The 20,776-nt window shown below is 41.3% G+C and overlaps 1 protein-coding gene across 1 annotated transcript in view; it reads left to right on the forward strand.

Moving 5' to 3' along the window:
- The first annotated feature begins 824 nt into the window (after window positions 1–824).
- Window positions 825–20,776, forward strand: part of MTUS1 (microtubule associated scaffold protein 1) — a 126,281-nt gene continuing 106,329 nt past the window's right edge. Inside the window, 1 exon segment of the mRNA XM_073798595.1 lies at window positions 825–976. The gene's annotated coding sequence lies outside the window, so the exon portion shown is untranslated.

A 20,776-nucleotide genomic window follows, 5' to 3' on the forward strand; every position in this document is an offset into this window, starting at 1 on the left:
CCCGCTCGCTGCAACTAGAGAAAGACCACGCACAGCAACGAAGACCCAACGCAGCTAAAAATAAATTAATTAATTAAAAAAAAATACAGTCTGTAAAGAATTTGTTTTATTCCATTGGAGCATAAATATGTCTTTAATATTGAATATTTTGGTATTTAAATAAGATTCCCAAAGTAATTATAAATATTTAAATAATAAAAGAAATGTATAATGCAAATGTATAATGTGCAGATCTCTCCTACACCCCCTGCCCCAACCTAAGGGGATGGTGATGAACTATTGTAATGGTATGGTACTTATCTTTCTAGAACTTTCTCTTACACAAATGTTACTAAGTTGAGAATTTCTGAATATTCACTTTAAGTTTAAAAGATATGAAATGCCTAAGAATTTATTAGTATAGGAAATGAGAAGTAAAATTGCAGATAGGTTAATAAGGATTATACCTTAAATCTTAGTTTTCCTATTGTGGTATAGATGCTTACTTACCATCTTTCCTTCAAAATTTTTTTTATCCAAGTCACTGGAATATTCTGGTTTCTTTAATCCAGAAGCAGTCACCCAGCAATGGTGAATGCTGATTTAATCTGACAAGTGAAAGTAACTCCTGTTTTCAGAGATGGTCTGGATAGACCAGGAAGTTTCTTACTTTACAGAACATTTCGTTTTTGTTTTGTTTTTAGTCTTACTGTTAGTGATGTACAGTATAACTAAGAAACACACAAGTTTTCCATCTGTAAGACTTAGAAAGATCCTTGATGTTTTGTTGGCAGAGAGTCTAAGGGAAATTCTTTACTTTGGAAAAAAATAAAGTCATTACACTTAGCCGTATTATTGCTGCAAGGCCGAGCTGGTCTTTGAATAACCACGGTCTCTTGAGAGGATTCATTGTACGGTCTGGTGTTTGGATTTCTTTTCGTCTGGTTGTAGTTTCTGCATTGCTGTATGAAGAAGACAATCCCTAAGGCACAACCAAGTATGTTTTTGTTTGTTTGTTTTTGACAAATAACTTGAATAAGACATCACTTGCTTATATTGATAGCTGTTGATTTCTGAGAAATGTAGGTAAGTTACCTTGACATAGTTGATTTGGGGCATTAAGTTAAGCAAAAATGCTAGAGTTAATTATGTTTTAGAAGTGGTACTTTTTAGAAAAAAGCTGCTTTTTAAGTCATATACACGTTTTCATCTTATATTTGTGATATTTATTGTATTAAAATATTCCTACTTCAGGATAAATTCTAGAATGTGTGAAAATGGAAAGATTATTATGAACAAATTATACTCTGACCACTTTTTAGGGAGGAAAAGAGATCAATGTGGTACTGTGTTTTGCTTTTAAGTTGTTAAGTAAAAATTTCACGTGTTGCCTAGTCAGTTTTTTTATATAATGTATATAATTTTATATATTGTAAATTTTCTATATTATCACACATGGTCATTTTATGGTTTTTCTACACCTACAATAGCATAGAATATGGTAGGAAATGATTCCATATATAAACATTATCATCTGAAGTGCCTAGCTCCTTGGTTATTTAGTCAACTTTGCTTTGTGATTCTGGTTATAGCTCTGAGCCCGTGTGTGTGTGTGTGTGTGTGTGTGTGTGTGTGTGTGTGTGTGTGAGAGTCTGTGTGTAAACAAAGAAGGGAGGGAGGGAGGAAGGAAGGGGTGGAAGAAAGCTAGAACTACTGGAATATTTATGATTTAAAATGCTCTGAGCATGTTTAACCTGGCAATTTGACTTTCACACTATCTTAGCGAAAAGATAGGAGAATTGTGGGAACACAACTTTGTTATTTATGCTGTTTTATGATATGTTTAAAGAATATATATATATATATATATATATATATATATATATGATGTCCTGAAACATAGTTATTTGTAAAAGGAAAACATTAAAACATTTTACTTAGTGGAATTACTGACTAAGCTTTCAGGAATGAGGTTTTAAGAGTTGGTGAGCATGTGGGGTCTTCCACATGCTGGTTTTGAGGTTTTAGGAAATTCTTAAGCCAGAAGGTCTTGGAATAAAAGTATATTTTTGGAATAAAGTCCAGGGATTGGAATTCTTGAAGTTCAGGAGGTTGTTAACGGGCTTTGTGTCGCATCTTCTAGCAGCTTCTTCCTCAGTGGTGGTGACCTTATTCTAATCAGCCAGGGCTTCACTCTCTCTGCCCCCTTGAAAGGCTTTTAACTGCAAGTGTGATTTTTCTAAAGAAGACTAACTATGCCGTGGTCCCTCCATATCCATGGGGATTGGTTTCAGGACCCTGCAGATATCAAAATCCATGGATGCTCAAGTCCCTTGTATAAAATGGTGTAGTATTTGCATATAACATGCACATGCTCCCATATACTTCACATCATCTCTAGATTACGTATAATACCTAATACAATGTAAATGCTATGGAAATAGTTGTAAATAGAATATTAATGCTATGTAAAAAGTTGCTGGTATGCAGCACATTCAAGTTTTGCTTTTTTGGAACTTTCTGGAATTTTTTCCAATATTTTTTATCTGCTGTTGATTGACTCCATGGATTTAGAACCCACAGATATGGAGGGCTGACTGTACTGTTATAATAATAAGTATAGAATAAGTCAGTTTTCAAATGTCAATTCTCATTAAGATGCGACCATAGGTTTAAAATTATTTAACCGTGAGGCTCAAACAGAATATCAGTTAATTGTTTAGTCTTTATTTATTAGTGTAAAAATGGTTTTTTCCTTACGATGTGTCTTTTATTTTTCTGGTGTGTTTTACGTCAGTTTTGTGTACTTTGGGATGCCATCTGTTCACTGCTGTTACCTACTGATAGTCTGGTAACGGGTTATTTGAGGGGTCTTCTTTTAGGACACTTGGGAATACTAGATTTTTTTCTATAAACATATTCTAATCAGTGAAATACAGGGTCTTAAATACAAACCTCATGTGATTTTAGGCATGGGTGGGGAATAGAGGTGATATATTTTTGTTGAGATCGTTTTAATTGTTTTCTCATGGCATGAACAAAGTTTCTCTGATAGCATTTATTGTTGAGTGGTATTTTCACTTAAAAACTCTAAAGTTGGGGTGTTTTTTTTTTTTTTTTGCGGTACGTGGGCCTCTCACTGTTGTGGCCTCTCTCGTTGCGGAGCACAGGCTCCAGACACGCAGGCTCAGCGGCCATGGCTCACGGGCCCAGCCGCTCCGCAGCATGTGGGATCCTCCTGGACCGGGGCACGAACCTGCGTCCCCTGCATCGGCAGGCGGACTCTCAACCACTGCGCCACCAGGGAAGCCCTGGGGTGTTTTTAAAGAAAGAAGTGAATTACTTTTCCTTGGGTGATTAAACAGTATGGCTCTATGCTTAATATTATTCATTTTAACTTAGATCTTTTATTCATTCTTTGAATCTCTCCTTTATTTGTTGCTTGGAATGGTTAAAAAGCCTTTTAGCACTTATTGCACCCAGAATAAGCATCCTAAACTCATATATTAGTTTATTTAAAGAAAAAAGAGAATATTATAAAACTCTTATACTTTATACTAGAAGCTTAGTTCTTTTTTAATAGCTACACAGTATGTGATTATTTGTGCAGCTTTTCTATACTATTTGCTGTAGCTTCCATCTTAAAATGTTAATATAAATGAAGTAGCCTTTTAAAATAACGTTTATTTCTAGAGTCACGTGTTGGGCACTTATTGTGCACCAAGCTCTCTGTTGCTCGGTGCAGAAAACAGAGAGATGAACTTTTTAAAGCTTCATCTGGCTTTTCATTTCCTTTCCATCTTGACACCGCTGTGTTAGTTCAGATCCATCCTGATAATTTCCTGCTGTCTGTCTTTCCTCACTGGGACATCTTCCACACTCCAGCCAAACCAGTATGTTAGTATCCTCTTAACAGCTTTGGCAGACTTACACTGTTCCCAGAATAGAATACAAACTCTGAGCGTACCCGGAGGCTGCCCTTTACCCCGTCCGTGGCCACTTTGAGCTTCTTACTCTTTCTAGTCATTCCAATCCCTTCACACTTTAGAGCCAGTGGGATTCCTTCTGGCTGCATTGCCTGTCTTTCCATTTCTACTTGATATTTTCTCCCGACTTTGCTAGGCAAACGAATCTCTCAACTGTGGTCTGTTCATTACTTCTGTTGTATATTGATCTTTTCTCTAGGAAGGCACTTATCTCATTGTTATGTCTCATATCCTACACAGGCTCCCTTAATCCAGTCTATAGAGCCCTGGAATTTAACTGTGCCCAGCACATGGTAGACAGGAAATGCATATTTCAAATAGTATCCCTAATTTTATTCATTTTGTGATTTTAGTAGTCTACAACTTTTTTTTTTGTTTTTGTGGTATGCGGGCCTCTCACTGTTGTGGCCTCTCCTGTTGCGGAGCACAGGCTCCGGACGCGCAGGCTCAGTGGCCATGGCTCACGGGCCCAGCCGCTCCGCGGCATGTGGGATCTTCCCGGACCGGGGCACGAACCCTTGTCCCCTGCATTGGCAGGCGGACTCTCAACCACTGCGCCACCAGGGAAGCCCAGTAGACTACAACTTTTGCTTGAATACAGATTTTAGTCCAAGATCCAAAAGCACAACTGCCATGAATCACAATTAAGAAGTGGACCGTTCAAGGGGTTCGATTCATTGAAAAGCAAAACCAGACCGAAAGTTAACTTGATAGACCATCTTTATGAAAAGAAACTAAAATTTTCAGTTATATCAGAGTACTTCAAAGTGATCCACAAACTTAAGGTCTACAGGCCCACCTCCGTAGTTGTCAGAACTATCACATCTGTGTCATAACGGTGAAGGGACCATCTCTCTCCGAGATCTTCTCCCCTGAGTCCTGCAAGGTACTTTCAGAAAGGACCTGAGTTTAAGGCCTCCTGGCTTCTAGAAAACATGGAGGTCTACGTACAAACCTATTCTCTTGTTAGTGAAGGGCAGTGCTGTGTGGAGTCTGTGGTTAAGTGTGGTCGAGATGGCTCTTTGTCCCTGACTCTCTACTTCTCCCCTCTTCTATGTTTATAGGATTTTTAGTCAGGTGTGGGTAGCCTGTATTGGTGTCCATGTCCCAGCCTGCCTTGTAGGCAGGTGTGGCCGTGTGATCAGGCATCAGTGTGGTGCGTTATATTATATGGAGGTAGCTTCCATCTTTGTTGCCTCTTGACCCTTCTACCCTGTTCAAGGAAACACAGATAATGCCATTTGGGGCCATAGGTTGAGGTCATGCACAGCAAAGGAACGAGAAAGGTGGAGCCCAGGTCCCTGACAGCTGGGTCCCTTAATCCTGAACAACCCAGACCTTTGCACGAGACAGAAATAAACTTGTCTTTTGCCACTTATCTGAGGTTTTCTGTCTCCTGTGGCTAGAGTTTGAATCCCAAATACTGTCATATACTTTATGGCTCTGGACAGGGAGTATTTAGACAGGGGAGGTGGGAACTGCCAAGAACCATTGTACTTTCTCTGGAGGGGCGGGGATTTGGTCAATTACAGTCTACGATGATTTAAATGTCAGATTAGTGTTAAGATTCCATAGATCTCTTTTGAGGTCTCTTCTAACCCTGAGAGTCAGTGACTTTGAAATGTTGAGCTTTGCTTTAATAAATTATGGTATTTCATCATTTGTAAGACACACGTTTTCACATTTTAATGTTTCTGATACAAGCATGTATTTTACAAGACAGCCTCTTAGCTTTGACATGTAATTAGAGCAGAATTTGACATTTGACCTTGATGGTCCATAGGGATCCTTCACAGTGGCTGGTGTTAGCAGGAAAATGTTGAAGCATGAATACTGGCTTAAAGTGAGCAGGGTCGCTACCAGGATAGAGCAGCAGCTGAATAAGTCACTAGTTTTAGGTTCAGGAAAAGGCCCCTTGCAGCTCAAGTTTGTGTTTCTTCATGAAGCCTGTCTGTAGTCTTACTGGCTTCTCCCAAGGCTCAGCCTCAGAAGAGCTAAGCTGTTGAGGGTTTTAAAAGGAACTAAGACAACAGCCTCATTTGATAAGAGGCTTCTTAATGGAAGCAGAAAACAATAAATAGAAAAGGTTCAAAGTAATCCTTTTACATAATTCCCTAATTTTTATCATGTTCAGAGTTTAAGAAGATAAGTAGCGCTAAAAGGATTACATGAAAGAACAGCCCACTCTGTTCTCAGAGGCAATCACGTTTCTTCCCTCTTCTCTATTTCTTTTATTTACTTCCGTCTTTTAAATCAAAATATGACTATGAATAATATCTCAGTGATCCAAGTGGTATGTTATGATGTTTCTTTCTTGTACAACTATTTTTTCTGTTTACTTTTTTAAAATATCTGGCAGAAACAACTCACATCCTTCAAAAGCACTCTCAGATTTCTCTCAGTTCAGTTTTTCAATTGGTTAAAACTTCCCAATATTGATTAGCTCTGTGTGTTTTCCTGGAGACATCCTCGTTGGACTTCTGACTTCCTGCTGCCATCCAGGTGTAGGATGCAGCCGTCACCCAGGCATTTCTGGGGATTCCTTTCTCTTTTCTCCTGTTTCTCTGTTTCCTAGATGATAATCCTCCTTGGTTTCTTTCCTCACCTTGGCAGTGTTCATAGATTCCCAAGAAAGCACGTAGGAGAGGTAAGTGTGACGCTTTCTGTGCCTAAGAACCCCTTTACCCCCACTCATGTTTGATTCATGGTTTGGCAGGATTGGAATTCCAGTTTGAAAATTTCTCTCAGAAGTTTGAAGATACCGCTTCACTTGTCTTCTGGCTCTCAGTATTAATATAATGAAGTCTGTCATTCTGATACTTGATCTTTTGTAAGTCCTTTTTTTAGCATAGGAGTGAAAAGGTGGGCACGACACCAGACTGCTTAGCGCTGCTACCTTCTAACTGCATGACCACAGCAAGTTTTTTAACTCTCTGTGCCTCAGTTTCTTCGTGTGTGAAATGAGGATAATAGTACTTTATGCCTCCGAATGCTCGTGTGGTGGATTGTACGAGAAGTCATGTAAATCGAGACCTCTAGTGTCAGTTTCTGTAGGTCTTGTCTCTGGACTTTGTTTCTGCAAAGAAAGATCCTTTCATCGTTTGCATGGGGCCTCTAAGCCTGGTGATTATAAGCTTCTGTGGAGCTGAGCACAGGGAGTGGGCTGGTAGTCCCACCACTCAACTGGAAGAATTTCACTGTTTGCACCCGCATGCCTCACCCGCAGCCGATTCTGGGTCTGCTAGCTCTAGATTTGGAGTGTGTCACCAGTTTCTTCTAAGATTATATGGCTGTTTCCAGCGTCGGGATAGTTGTCTGAATGGATAGGGTACAGGTAGGTACCTGGGGGAAGGAGGTGTTTAGTGGATCCTTATAGAGAATTACGAGCCCCCCCCCCCCTTTCTGTTGTTTGTCTAATTCCTGGGTCACTCTGGGCTTCTACAGCCTGTCCTGGCCTGCACCCTGCGGTATGTTCTCTGAAACCTTGTTTGACCTCTCGGTGCTCTAGTAAGTCGTTTCTGCCTTCAGATACTGAGGTTTGTGATTAAAGTGTCACATAATAGTGAATTTTTGTTGTTGTTCTCATTTTCTTCTGTGACTATGTTAGTTCCTGTTACACAGCATAGTGATTCAGTTTTCCTGTACATTTCAAAATGATCACCACGGTAAGTCTAGTTACCGTGCAAACACAATAAATCCTAAGGACCCAGGTCACCTATTGATGTTCTTAGATTCCGTGGAAAATCAGGGCCTCTATGACTGCCTTAAACCTGTCAGAATTTGCCCCTGAGCTGGGATGGCATCTTTTCCTAAGTTATATGGGACAAGGTGAACATCAGTACAAACTGAGGGTTCTGCTGGCAGGGAAGAAGGGCAGGATGAATAGTGGGTAAGCACCTACTGTAACTAGTAGTTACAGACACAGGAGCCCAGGAAAGGCAGGAGCAGCAGGAAGAGACCCAGTGAAGGGATGGGACTAGTATGTGGCCTTTGGGGTGGGTGGGATTGAAACATTTTCCCATTTCTTCAGAGTCTAATCAAGGATGGTGGTGGTACTCTGTGGACATTTAATTACCAGATTTCTGATCTTGTCCTGAAAATTGCCTTGATACTGATAGGATTCGTTTTGGCCAATAGAATGTGCTTTCAGACTTATTGTCTTTGACAGCTATGTCAAACTGGAACTTGTGGACAAAAATTCACTACATGGGCACCCAGTGTCAACTAGTCTTAAAATGTCCCTAAAGTCACAATTAATTAGATTTTTAATTTTTTTCACAAAGGTAAACTAATGCTAGCATGACGATCTCTTAATTTATGCTATAGGATAACTTTATCATGATAATTTATGTGAAAATTGATAAGATTTGTGAAAACCAGGAGGCACTTTTTGGTGATATTTTCTTACGTCTGTCATTAGGTAATTTAGGAGCCCTGTGGTGCCTGCTTTTGTGAATGTTTTTATCAAGATAAATATTAACTGGTTGTACCCAGAGAGTTAAGACTATACTGTCCTTGTGATTGGTAACCTTGCTGAGTCAAGAAATAAAAATGAAATCAAAAGCAATAGATTTTTAAATGACGGTATATGGCAAATGACAGCTAGTGCCGAGTATTTGAGAATGGACTAGTTCAGGGTCAGCACAGTGCAGCCTGAAGGCCAAATCTGACCTCTCCCTGTTTCTGTGAGTTTTTTTATTGGGATTTGGCCACGCTTATTCACTTATATAATGTCTGTGGCTTCTTTTGTTCTACAGCAACTGAGTTGAATAAATGCACCAGAGACTGTATGGACTGTAATGCCCAACACACTGTTTGGCCCTTGACAAAAGTAGTTTGCCAACCCTTGTACTAGATTAACGTCTGAAGACTTCTTGGAAGAAGCAAACGCAGTAGGATTTAAGGAAGAAAACAGAACAGGGACGTGCATTATTGTAAACTATTTTTTGATGGGTATAATTTTCTTCCATCAAATGCAAGTACACAGAAATTACCTTTTTTCCTGGCCATCGTTAGATGCTATTAGCTTGGATGTCTGAATATTATCAGTGGGTGAGAAGACAGGGCAAATGGAATCAGCTACCCTATTTGTGTCCCCAACAATTTGTAGATCATATGGTTTTTTCATATTCAGCAAGTGCTGATTATAATATTTTTTTGTTTTGACAAAAGATGACTAAAATGATACAGTTCTTCATGATTACTCCCTTCTTTCCAAGTAGTTACAGTATTATTTAAGAATGTAATTTGCTGCCCACACCCCCCTCCCCCAAATAAAACCTGAAAAACAGTCAGGTTCAAATATAATTCTAATTTAATTCTTGCTGTCTTGAAGTCCAGAATGAGTATTTGGGTGGGCAGTAATCCTCCCAGCAGTGATTTAGGGGTGCAGGCTTCTTCCATCCTGTGGTCCCACCATCTTTAACACATTTCAGTATGTGGCTTCCTCTGTTCATCTGCACAAGCCATGTATGGAAGAGAGCATGAAGGATCACACAGGAGTTTTACAGTCCAGGCTTAGAAGTGGTCCATATAGTGTCTGCTCACATTCTGTTGACTAGAATACATGGCATTTCCCTGCAAGAGCGGTAGGGAAATACTGTCTGACTGTGTGCCAGAAAGAAAAAGGAAATGGGTTTCATGACCAGCCCATCTCTGCCAGTTGCTGGTTATTAAAACCACTTTATGTGTTTTGTTTTTGTTTTTGTTTTTGTTTTGCGGTACGTGGGCGTCTCACTGTTGTGGCCTCTCCCGTTGCGGAGCACAGGCTCCAGACGCGCAGGCTCAGCAGCCATGGCTCACGGGCCCAGCCGCTCCGCAGCATGTGGGATCCTCCCGGACTGGGGCACGAACCCGCGTCCCCTGCATCGGCAGGCGGGCTCTCAACCACTGCACCACCAGGGAAGCCCCACTTTATGTTTTGAGAACCATCAGATGTTGGTGACAGACAGAGGCCCTCACTTCTCATCTTTTCTTCCTTTGTCTTCCCTGAGAGCTGTGAATCACTCACCTTGGCTGAAAGGGAATAATTTAGGTAGAGGCGCTCATGGCTGATTTTAATGAAGGTCCTACCTTAATGCTTTGCGCAAGTGTTTCCATTTCTCCCACTCCTGGGCAAATGGTAAGGTGGTACTTCCCAGCTGTCCTGAGGTTGAGGGCTGTCCTGTGGTCTGCTTTGGCGAAATGTGAGCGGGAGGGAAGGCAGGAGCTTTAAGAGTGAGTGGCCGCTTTGCGGTGGTCCTTTCCCAGTGTCTGGCGGTTGTGGAAGTTTTTCCTGAGACGAAGCCTCAGTCAGCCTGGATCCCTGGCTGACGGTGGATATGAGCAGAGCTCCCTTCCAACACCCTGGACGTTTGTGTTAAACCACTGACTGACATTCTGGGTTGTTTATTTTTATAGCAAAACTGACCCCGTCAGTTTCGGGTTATAGAGCAGGTCTTTATGCTCCATGGTCTTTACCCCTGTAGTGTTTAAGTTTTCAAGCTACCATCATATTTACAATAAAAAGGTAAATCTCTTTCCACTTTTTTTTTTTTTTTTTTTTTTGGCCATCCTACACTGCTTATGGGATCTTAGTCCCCGACCAGGGATTGAACCCGTGCCCCCTGCAGTGGAAACACAGAGTCCTAACCACTGGACTGCCAGGGAATTTCCTCTTTCCATTGTTTCTAATAGTGCTAAGCACTTGAACTGTTAGCTGCTACCTGGGTAGGCTTCACCTAAGGTAAAGATACTTTTGGATTAAAACCAAGATCTTTACCTCAAATAATTTTTTTTTTCTTCACTGCTGCTCATCCTTGAAATGAAGAACTGTTTAAACTTTTGCTGCCTTTACAAGTAGGGAGAGAAACCTCTGGAGGGAATCTAATCTTTCTTGTCACTGCCTGTGTGCCTGGGGTACAGGCATGGGGGAGGACAGCAGGGACAGAGACCCTGACACCATCTGGGCAACAGAGAGCACGAAATCACTCTCTTTGGATGGGTGAAGAGTCCTTAGCGTCTCCACTGCCCGTTAAAGAGAAGAGAGAAGGTATAGTTCTTTATACCCATATCCTGTGGCTATGGCAAAGGGTATGTGTTGCTCATATTCAGGGCCCCATGTGCAGTGCTGGCTGCATTTCCCATAATTCTGGGGGAAACAGCAGAACTATTGGGCAATACTCACGCTCCATTATGGGTTACAATGTCATCGATAGGCTGCCTGGGAACCTAATCATTGTTTATGTGTGTGTTTTTTCTTAATAACGGCAACTGTGTTCTGAATTCCAAACAACCAATCTGTAAAAGGACGTGAACGATGCACTGATTTTCTAGAAGGGAGTTGTACTAGTCTGTAACAAAGCGACACAAACTGGTTGGCTTAAAACAACAGACATTTATTCTCATGGTTCTGAATGCTAGAAATCCGAATTCAGGGTGTCAGCAGGGCCGTGCTTGCTCTGAAGCTTTTGCGGGAGGATGCTTCCTTGCCTCTTCCTAGCTCTGGGTAACCCTGCTTGTTCATTCAGCATGACTGCAGTCTCTGCCTCTGTTTTCACATGGCCACTCACTATGGCTGTCTTCTCCCTGGGTCTCCCTGTGTCTTTACATGGCGTTTCTCTTTCTCTGCGTGTTCCTTCTCTTATAAGGACACTAGTCATGTTGAATTAAGGCCCACCCTAATGACTTTAACCTTAACTTGATTACATTTGTGAAGACCCTATTTCCGAATAAAGCCCACTCATAAGTACTGGGCATGAGGACTTCAGCATATATTTTTGAGACACACAGTTCATCCTGTAACAGGAGTTTAAAAATGTACCCGCTGCAGCATACTAAGTCAGTCATGCTTCCCAGAGAAGTAGAAAATATTCTCCTAAATCATATGATTTTAAAAAGTGGACTAACTCAACAACAGCAATATCAAAAATACCAATTAAAAAATGAACAAAGGACTTGAATAGACATTTCTCTAAAGAAGATATACAAATGACCAATATGTGTGTGAAAAGGTGCTCAAAATTACGAGTCGTTAGGCAAATGCAGTGCAATTCAAAGCCACTATATCACTTCACACCCAACAGGATGGCTATTACATATTTTAAAAAAATGAATACAAGTAACAAGCATTGAAGATGTAAATCGGAAGTCTGTGCATTGCTGATAATGTGAAATGGTACAAATGTTGTGGAAAATGATTTTATAATTCCTCAAAAAAATGAAACATAGGGTTACCGTAGGATGCAGCAATTCCACTTCGTATATACCTAGTAGAACTGCAAGCAGGGTCTCAGAGAAGAGATATCTGTACACCATGTTCATAGCAACATTGTCCACAGTAGCCAAAGGGTGGAAGCAACCCAAGTGTCCATCAGTGGATGCCTGGATAAATAAAATGTGGCCTATAAGTACAATGGAATATTATTCAGCCTTAAAAAGGAAGGGAATTTTGACACATGCTGTAACAGGGATGAATCCTGAAGACATTGTGCTAAGTGAAATAAGCCAGACACAGACAAATACCGTGTGATTCCTCTTACATGAGGTCCCCAGAGTAGCCAAATTCATAGAGACAGAGAGGAGAACCGCGGTTGCCAGGGGCGGGAGAGGAGAATGGGGAGTTAGTGTTTAATGGATACAGAGTTTCGGTTGGGTAAGATGAAAAAATTCTGGAGAGGGGTGGTGGTGCTGTTTACACAGTCCTCTGAGTCTACTTAATGCCGTATAACTGTACAATTAAGAATGATAAATCTTACACATATTTTACCACAGTTCTAAAAAGTGGACTTCTAGAAGTCAGATTTAGGCTAGGAATTAAAGAAAAATAAAACTATGTAATATTCACTGAAGTGTCCAATAAGTAACACCCCTGTTCTTGATCTGGGTTTTGGACCAATGGGGAAGTATGACAGAGTAAGATAACTGGCCTTTGAGCGATCAAATCATCCCTGTTAAAGGCTCCTGGGAGGCTGCTTTCCAGGGTGACAGACAAAGAGCTCCTAACAGCCCACCCCAGAATTCGGTTCTCCTAGTCATGGCCGGGCTGCTCCTGAAGTGTGGGGTCCTGTGCTCCCCGCAGGCCGACACACTCTCAGGAGACAGTGGGCAGACGTCAGCCAAGCCTGCCCTGTCTGCTCTTCCCCATTTCCCTAGACGGTTATGGTCCTGTACTTCCTCGGGGCAGGATGAAAGTAAAGGGTCAGATTGAAGCCAAGAAGCGTAGACTAATAGGGCTCCCACATGAAAGGAGCCATGAGGGACAGCAAGCAGCTTCACCCCCGGCATCCCTGCTTCTGGTCTTGAACTTAGAAGCTAACCCGTGGTTAACCAGTGCCTCGCTCATACCTTCAGGGGCCTGCTCCCCAGTGAAGGGGGCTGTCCCTTTGGGTACTTTCCTAGCACGTCTGGGCAGGTGACAGTTTGAAGGCTCTGACGGCTGCGTTAATTATATCAACTCTGGCCACTCTGTGCCCAGGGCTTAATTTTACTTTCCTCGTTGTGATCTCAGATGATATACAGCCGTGTTGTCCCACAAAGTACAATGAGATCCAATGACAAAGTTAAGTTGCCAATAACATAGTGATGCCTAAATATAAACATAAACCTCTACCACTGTCATGTTCCCAGGGGAAAATTGTAGGACTGCCTAACCTTGCAAGTGAAAATCCAGATATGTTAAAGTCCAAAATCAAATTCTCTTGGCCCTTTCATACATTCACTAATTCAACAACTGTTTATTAAAAAACCACTCTGTGTACTCTTCCAAGTGTTGGCGATATTTTGGAAAATAAACCAGACCAGAGCGGGGGGAAAATCCTGCCCTTCTGGAGCTGACTTTCTGCAGACTTCGAGTGAAAAGGCCAGAATTAAGTTTCAGTAGGCATCCTTACTGGTGTCTTAGTCTGGTCCTGTCAGGCTAGAGTGATCTTGAAACCTAGGCGGAGTTCATGTTCTCTCGGCGGCCACAGTCTGGGCCGCTTCATGGGAAGAGGTGTCATTGCTGCAAAATTGTGCTGGTTCAGCAGCCAGTGTGTGACGAGCACACCGGCGGGCACAGAACTATCTTGTTTCCTATTTTCCTCGCTCTTCCCAAACTACCACATTTTGAAAACAGCCCAATCCCCTAACCCTGAAATAGTAATGCAGGGAATGTTATATCTGAACAGTAGTTTCTAAAACAGTTTTCCGTGTTTCCAAAGGTCATCGTGCTGCACCCGGAGGCCCGGTCTAGGATACACCTTTCCCTCTCTTACAAGCAGTCATTTTCACGTTTGTGCCATAGAGCTATTTCTACTGTCTCTTTCTCTGGATTTACTTAAATCTAAGAAGCCTGAGTCTTAGGGAAGACTTACCCCTAGTATTTAATTATCCAATCAAGTGCTAATTGGAGACACTTTGTTTTGGGGGGGTGTGACTTGAGGCTGTGGAAAAGCCACGTGGATTCCAGCTCACCGCATCCACTTTCCGCCCCCCCTCGTCTTTGAATACAGAGTGGAATTCGGGATAATTTGTATTACCTACCAGATCTGTTGTTAACAGTGGAAAGCTGGAAACATTCTAGGAACACAGGAACACACAGGAACCTCCTGCTTTGCCATTCTAGAGCCGTGAATGTGCTCCGTAGACCCCAGTGTCTGAAAGGGCCTGTCGCGACTCTCTTCCCTACGGTTGTAGTTGAGCCTCACCCGAGCTGCTGGTCGGCCCACTGCTGCCTTGCTGTGCCCTCCGAAGCCTCTGCTTTCTGCACACGCCCGCCAGGGGTGGTTCAAGGTGCAGCTGTGCGCCTTGCACAGGAAGGCGGCCTGCTAACAGCCTGCCCTGGTGCCGAGACTCAAGTGGCTTTGCTGCAGATGTGCGTCCCAGGCCTTGTTTTCCTCAGGCTGCAGACCTGGGCAGACCCGTTCCATGGAGACAGCCACTCACCCAAGGACAGTGCTGCTGTGCGCTGGAGTTTCTCACTCAGCTCAAAAGAATGTATGGTCTTAGGCTTAAAGCCTCTCCCCCAGTCTGTGTTATTTTAAAACCAACATCCCAGCTGAAAAAGTGAGCTGGATTACGGGATACAGGCTGCGAGCCACCAGTGCGAACCTCTGGCCGATGGCTTGAACCTAAGCACGTCCACCTTGGCCACGGTGGAAGCCCCAGTTACCCCACGTGTGTTTTGTTCCTGTACACTTTACCCCTTGTTTGTTTCTCATGGTCTGTTGCCTAGTGTAACATATTTACAGCTTTGAGGGGCCCAGTAAATACTACCTTGTTCCGGCGACTGCTGTTCACAGTGGCAGAGCTGGCGGTTACAGTGTGCACGTCCTCCTGCAGTGGTGGGTGCAGAGCCGCAGCCCAAAGCCCCACGAGCTTCCTTGGGTTGCCGCAGCAACGGTAGCTCTTCCTGGGGGATTCTGTGGTCCCCCCCACCCCGATTCAGCAACTGAAGGTAAATGTCTGGCTCTCAGGGGCCTGGCCTCCTGGACTTTGTTCCAGAGTGTGGCCGACACGTGGTCAGGATGGGCTGTTGATTCTTGGGTATTATTCTTGCCTTCCTCCCCTCTCTGGTTATGAACCATTTGAGAAATAAGAAACAGAGTAAGGTGGATAGATGATTATAGATGAATTATAATAACAGACTATAATTATAGAATTTCATCTGTAATTATAGATCAGTTACAGATGAAAGTGAATTTGAGGAACAGAACTGCGTTTGAGAGACACTTCCCCACGGGTCACTATGGTGCAGATAACAGGGCAGGCCTCTCCCACCCTCCCTGTCCCCTTTCCACTGTAGGGACAGGGCCTGTTCCTGGTAGGGGTGGGGAACAGAAGAGAGCTTGTGTTCTCTGTGGGCAGCGGGGCTGGGACTAGGGTGAAGAGAGTGAGGCCAGCAAAACCTTAGTGCTTTAAATGTTGTTTACCTGGATCACTTTTTTTTTTTTTTTTTTTTGCGGTATGTGGGCCTCTCACTGCTGTGGCCTCTCCCGTAGCGGAGCACAGGCTCCGGATGCGCAGGCTCAGCGGCCATGGCTCACGGGCTCAGCCGCTCTGCGGCAAGTGGGATCCTCCCGGACCAGGGCACGAACCCGTGTCCCCTGCATCGGCAGGCGGACTCTCAACCACTGTGCCACCAGGGAAGCCCCGATCACTATTTTTAAAAATCAGAATTCATGTAAAAAAAATCCACGATGAATAAAATCTCAAAAATTTAAAGGAGACACAGGGTCAGTATTACTGACTTTTCCCTTGACTCAGGCTCCGGGGGGACTGTTACTGAGACTGTCTTATATTTAGTGCCCAAGGCAAATGGTACCCTCACCTTATCCTAGTCCTTGCCCAGCTAGTTCTTCCTGAATTTACAGAATCCATTTAAGTCACTTTCTTGCTTCTGGATGGAGTGAGTAAAAGGACAGAAAAAAGGCAGGAATGTTACACTCACTGAACTCCCTCCACATGGAAGGAATAAACTCAAGTAGGATTTAGAAGCAACATCTTCCATGACTATAAAAATTTTCAGTTATTTTCCATAGAGGGAGTATTAGCTATCTGAGAGAAAAGTGCAAAAGCATAAATTAAGGGTTCAAAAGTAAGGGACGTCTGTTTCCAGTTAGAGAACATATTATAAAGTTGGATGTGAGGGTAACCAGCTCTGACAGTACAGTTATTGTGTTGATCTGGTTGGCTAGGTGGGCAATCTTTTCTCAGAGTTCTCTGCTGCATCCTTGCTACTCCAGGGATGGTCCATGGACCAAAAGCTTCAGCATCACCAGGGAGCTGGATAGAAATGCAGAATCTCAGGCCCCACCCATGACCTACTGACTCAATCTGCATTTTTTCAGAAGCAGCCAGTTGATTTGTACTTGTTTTGTAAATGATTTAAAGTTCAACTTTGTTGTGGAACGTCCATAGCCTTCATTTATAAATTCATTAAACCAACTCTAGATTTCCCCCTACGTAAATGGCTTCACTGGAAATCATTATGCTCTTAGGAAACCAGTGACTAGGTATGCTTGTACCAGTACTTTGTTCCTAGGTGTAAGATGTACTTTACTAAGCTCAGTGCTTGAGGAAGTTGAGTTTGTCAAAAGGTAGGTTGCAGGAGCTAATTTGGGACTTTAACCCTGAATTGTGAAAAAAGTAATATGATGAGGCTTAAGGGGTAAAATTATTAGCCACCTTGAATGGTTTTAACAGGAGGTAGAACTTTATGAATATACTAGTAACACATGCCGGTGACTTTTTGTTCAACTGCTTTGTTTTTGACTTTAGAATAAAATTTGTAGTTTAGGTATTGTGCCTGTGTCTTTTTGTTTTACAGTACATTGAAGATTAGGTAATATTTTGAGTTTTAAAGCCTCGAGAGCTGAACTACGGTTGTGATTAGTGAGTTCTTAAAAACTTAAGACGACTGACATGATTCTGTGATTTAAAGCTGTAAGTTATAATTGTATTATACAACTGGTATGCCATATATTGACACAAATAAGGAGTAAAATTAAAGTTGTTTATGGCTTCAGAGAAATGTGACTTGAAACAAATTCTTTCATTTCATAATTAGCATATGGGATAGCAAGTTTAGCTGTGTTAAGTTCAAATCACTGTGTTAGACATTGCATGTAATAGGAAGATGTAGAAAATACCTACTGATGGTGTAAGCCTCTACTGGGTTTATAGTTCAGTTGACAAATAAGGCACATAACTATTGTATAATCTAACAGTAAGCTGCCATTAGCAACTAATTTGGTCCAGCCATGGAGTTTATTTCTTAGAAGTGGTTTCCTCATTTGTAAAATGAGGAAATTTGAATTGGATCTCTAAAATGTCTTTCCGTATTAATGACAATGTTAATGTATTCAATTATATGATGATGGATTTTTATCCGTGGGGAACAATCATTCTTCTTAAGCTAAGATTTAGAAACTAACCTTATTTTTTCCCAAAGGTGTTGAAATAGCTCAAATCTTGCACTAGTAGTGCTTTTCACTGACCATTTCTTTTAGTGCATATCTATCAGTTTTTAACCTTACAAATCATTATAGAAATACATATTCTGCTAATCTTTTTATTCAAGAGGAGCTACCCTCTCATATTCCCACATCTTAATAAGTAGGGAAATTGTTCTCTCTCGTACAAATTGTTCTCTGAAAAAGATCTCTTTATTTTCCCAAATGGCTCTCTTAAAAAGGAAATTTAATCATTCTACTTTGTTCTGATAGATAATGCTACTGAACGGCAACTTGAGAAATTAACCCTTTGGGTGAGAATGATTTAGTCCAACCTTTTCTCTTTTTCTCTTTTTAAAACATCTTTGATTTTGCTTTAGTAAAAAACGTTCCCAAGATAGTAACTTTGAAGGCTTTACAAATTACATTGTAATCATAGAAATATAAAGACATTGCGTCATGGGTCAGGTGAGATTAAGTCAAAGAATATGAGTCCAGCACGTGGTAGAAATTTAGGTACGATTCTTATATCAGGAAAGGAGTGAGATTGGCCATAAGACAACAAGGCTAAGTTTTAATTTTTTTGACAAAATTCCTGAGGGAAGCCTGGTCATCCCTTTCCTGCCCATGGCTTTGTCTGTGGTGATGAGATGGAGACTTGAAGCTATTTTTTTTTCCTTAGTGAATGTTGAGGTTGATCTTCCAACTAATCCTGGAACTGATAAGCTTAACTTCAGAATTTGTTTGGTATCCAAATCTCTGTACCTCTAATTCTTTACTCTTATCTACAAAAGTAGAAAAGACTTCAGTAAATTTATTTCATACCAAAATTCTCCTTAAGTATTTCTTCAGAATACATTTTGTTTTTGTGGGGTTTTTTTTTGTTGTTGTTAGCTTTGCTCACCGAGTTTGGGATTTTTTTTTTTCTTGGATGTGTGAATTTAAAAAAATTATAAACCCAAGTGTGCTAAGCAGTCATGTGAAGGTTGATGGTTTCTTTACTTTCCTATTACTCTTTGTAATCTACTGAATTATTTAAAAAAATTTTTTTAATATTTATTTTTATTTATTTGGCTGCATCGGGTCTTAGTTGTGGCACACGGGCTCTTTGGTTGTGGTGCGCGGGCTTAGTTTGCCCCGTGGCATGTGGGATCTTAGTTCCCGGATCAGGGGTCGAACCTGCATCCCCTGCATTGGAAGGCGGATTCTTAACTGGACCACCGGGGAAGTCCCAATCTACTGATTTATAAATCTAAAACATTTAACCTTAACTTTAGTGGAATTTCACAGTTGTTAGAAATGTTTTTCTATTACAGTAGCTTGGGAAAGTTCTTGGGAGACAACGCTGAACAAAATGCCCAAGCTTTAAAAGAAAACTCAGGTTATATACGTTTATTAATACATACATTGTTAATAATCCTGCCTTTTTATTCTATTAATGATTTGACAAACTATTTTAAGGGCCTTCAAACATCATCATTTCACTCAGTAATGCTTTTATTTCCAGGAAGTTTTTCCAGAGGCAACAATCAGAGGTAGTCAAAGATTGCAAAGATAGTTAGTGCAGTGCTGTTTATAAATAAATAATATTTAATAATAAATAAATCTAGAAACAACCTAAACATAGAAGGACATGGAACTGGTGGTGTAAATTATCCTATTATACATTTATTTAAAAAATTACTTGAGGTGCTTTGACATACGAACCATTTTCTTTACTTTTCTCAGTTTTTTTAAAATCATATTTTGTATACTCTGAAAGGGGGAGCTCAGCAGGTAAAGCTCCATCAGTTGAATTTAATGCCTCTCTTTATCCAGGCAGATAACGTCTGTGATTTCTGTTAAATGCTTCTGTTTGCAGTGCTCCTATCTGTTTATCCCAGGATCTCGTAAATGAGTATTGGCCTTATGGAAACATAAAGGTGTAGCATATTTCATGCTTTGTGAAACTATGCGCCCCCCACGTAACTCCAAAACATGAATAAATCGACTTCCTGATTTAAACATTTAGCTCTAACCTGTTTTATACCCGAGGATTAAAACTATAATTTGTGTTTCATAAAAACTTTTATTAAGGTGCTAGCCAAAATCTGTTATTTCAGTGATTTCTTTATTACCTAAGGAGCTATGGTGGGGAAAAAGAGACTACTTTAAATTTTCTACCAGCATACAAATCCTATAGCACTTATTTTGGGATCAGAATCTCTTGTGTGCATGTGCCTGCGTGCTGCTGACATAAACATTGCAGCCTTTCTTCTTGCCCCTGGTAAAAGCTGGTTTCAGGATGCATGGCTGGAAATCAGGAGCACTGTTAGCAAAGATACTGATCCTTTCAGTTCTTCTATCGTTCCTATTCTCCTCATTGTATTTAGGTCACTGAAGTATGTTTGAATACAGAGAAAAGATTGCAAAATAGAAAAATGAGATCTACTCTTAATTTACAAATTTCTAGGTTACAGAATGTCAATTTTTTCCTCATGGATATTTTATTTCTTCAGAACAGAACCATGATACCTGGTTGGCATTAAATACCAAGATTAGAAAGTCAGTTCAAGCGAATGTATATCTATATGAGGTATTTGCAGTCCTAGCTTGAATATGTGGGCCTTTCTTAAGCACTTCAGTATAATCAAAACAGTAATAAAATTTTAGTTTTTTGCAAAAATCCTTGGATTTGAAAGCTTTCGTGGGTTTTTTTTTTTTAATATTGACAAATGTCGTGAATTTTTAAATTTATTTATTTTTGCTCTGTTGGGTCTTAGTTTCTGTGCGAGGGCTTTCTCCAGTTGCGGCAAGCGGGGGCCACTCTTCGTAGCGGTGCACGGGTCTTTCACTATCGCGGCCTGTCTTGTTGCGGAGCACAGGCTCCAGACGCGCAGGCTCAGTAGTTGTGGCTCACGG

The sequence above is a fragment of the Tursiops truncatus genome, chromosome 21, assembly GCF_011762595.2.
Source record: "Tursiops truncatus isolate mTurTru1 chromosome 21, mTurTru1.mat.Y, whole genome shotgun sequence".
In the NCBI taxonomy this organism is placed as follows: domain Eukaryota; kingdom Metazoa; phylum Chordata; class Mammalia; order Artiodactyla; family Delphinidae; genus Tursiops; species Tursiops truncatus.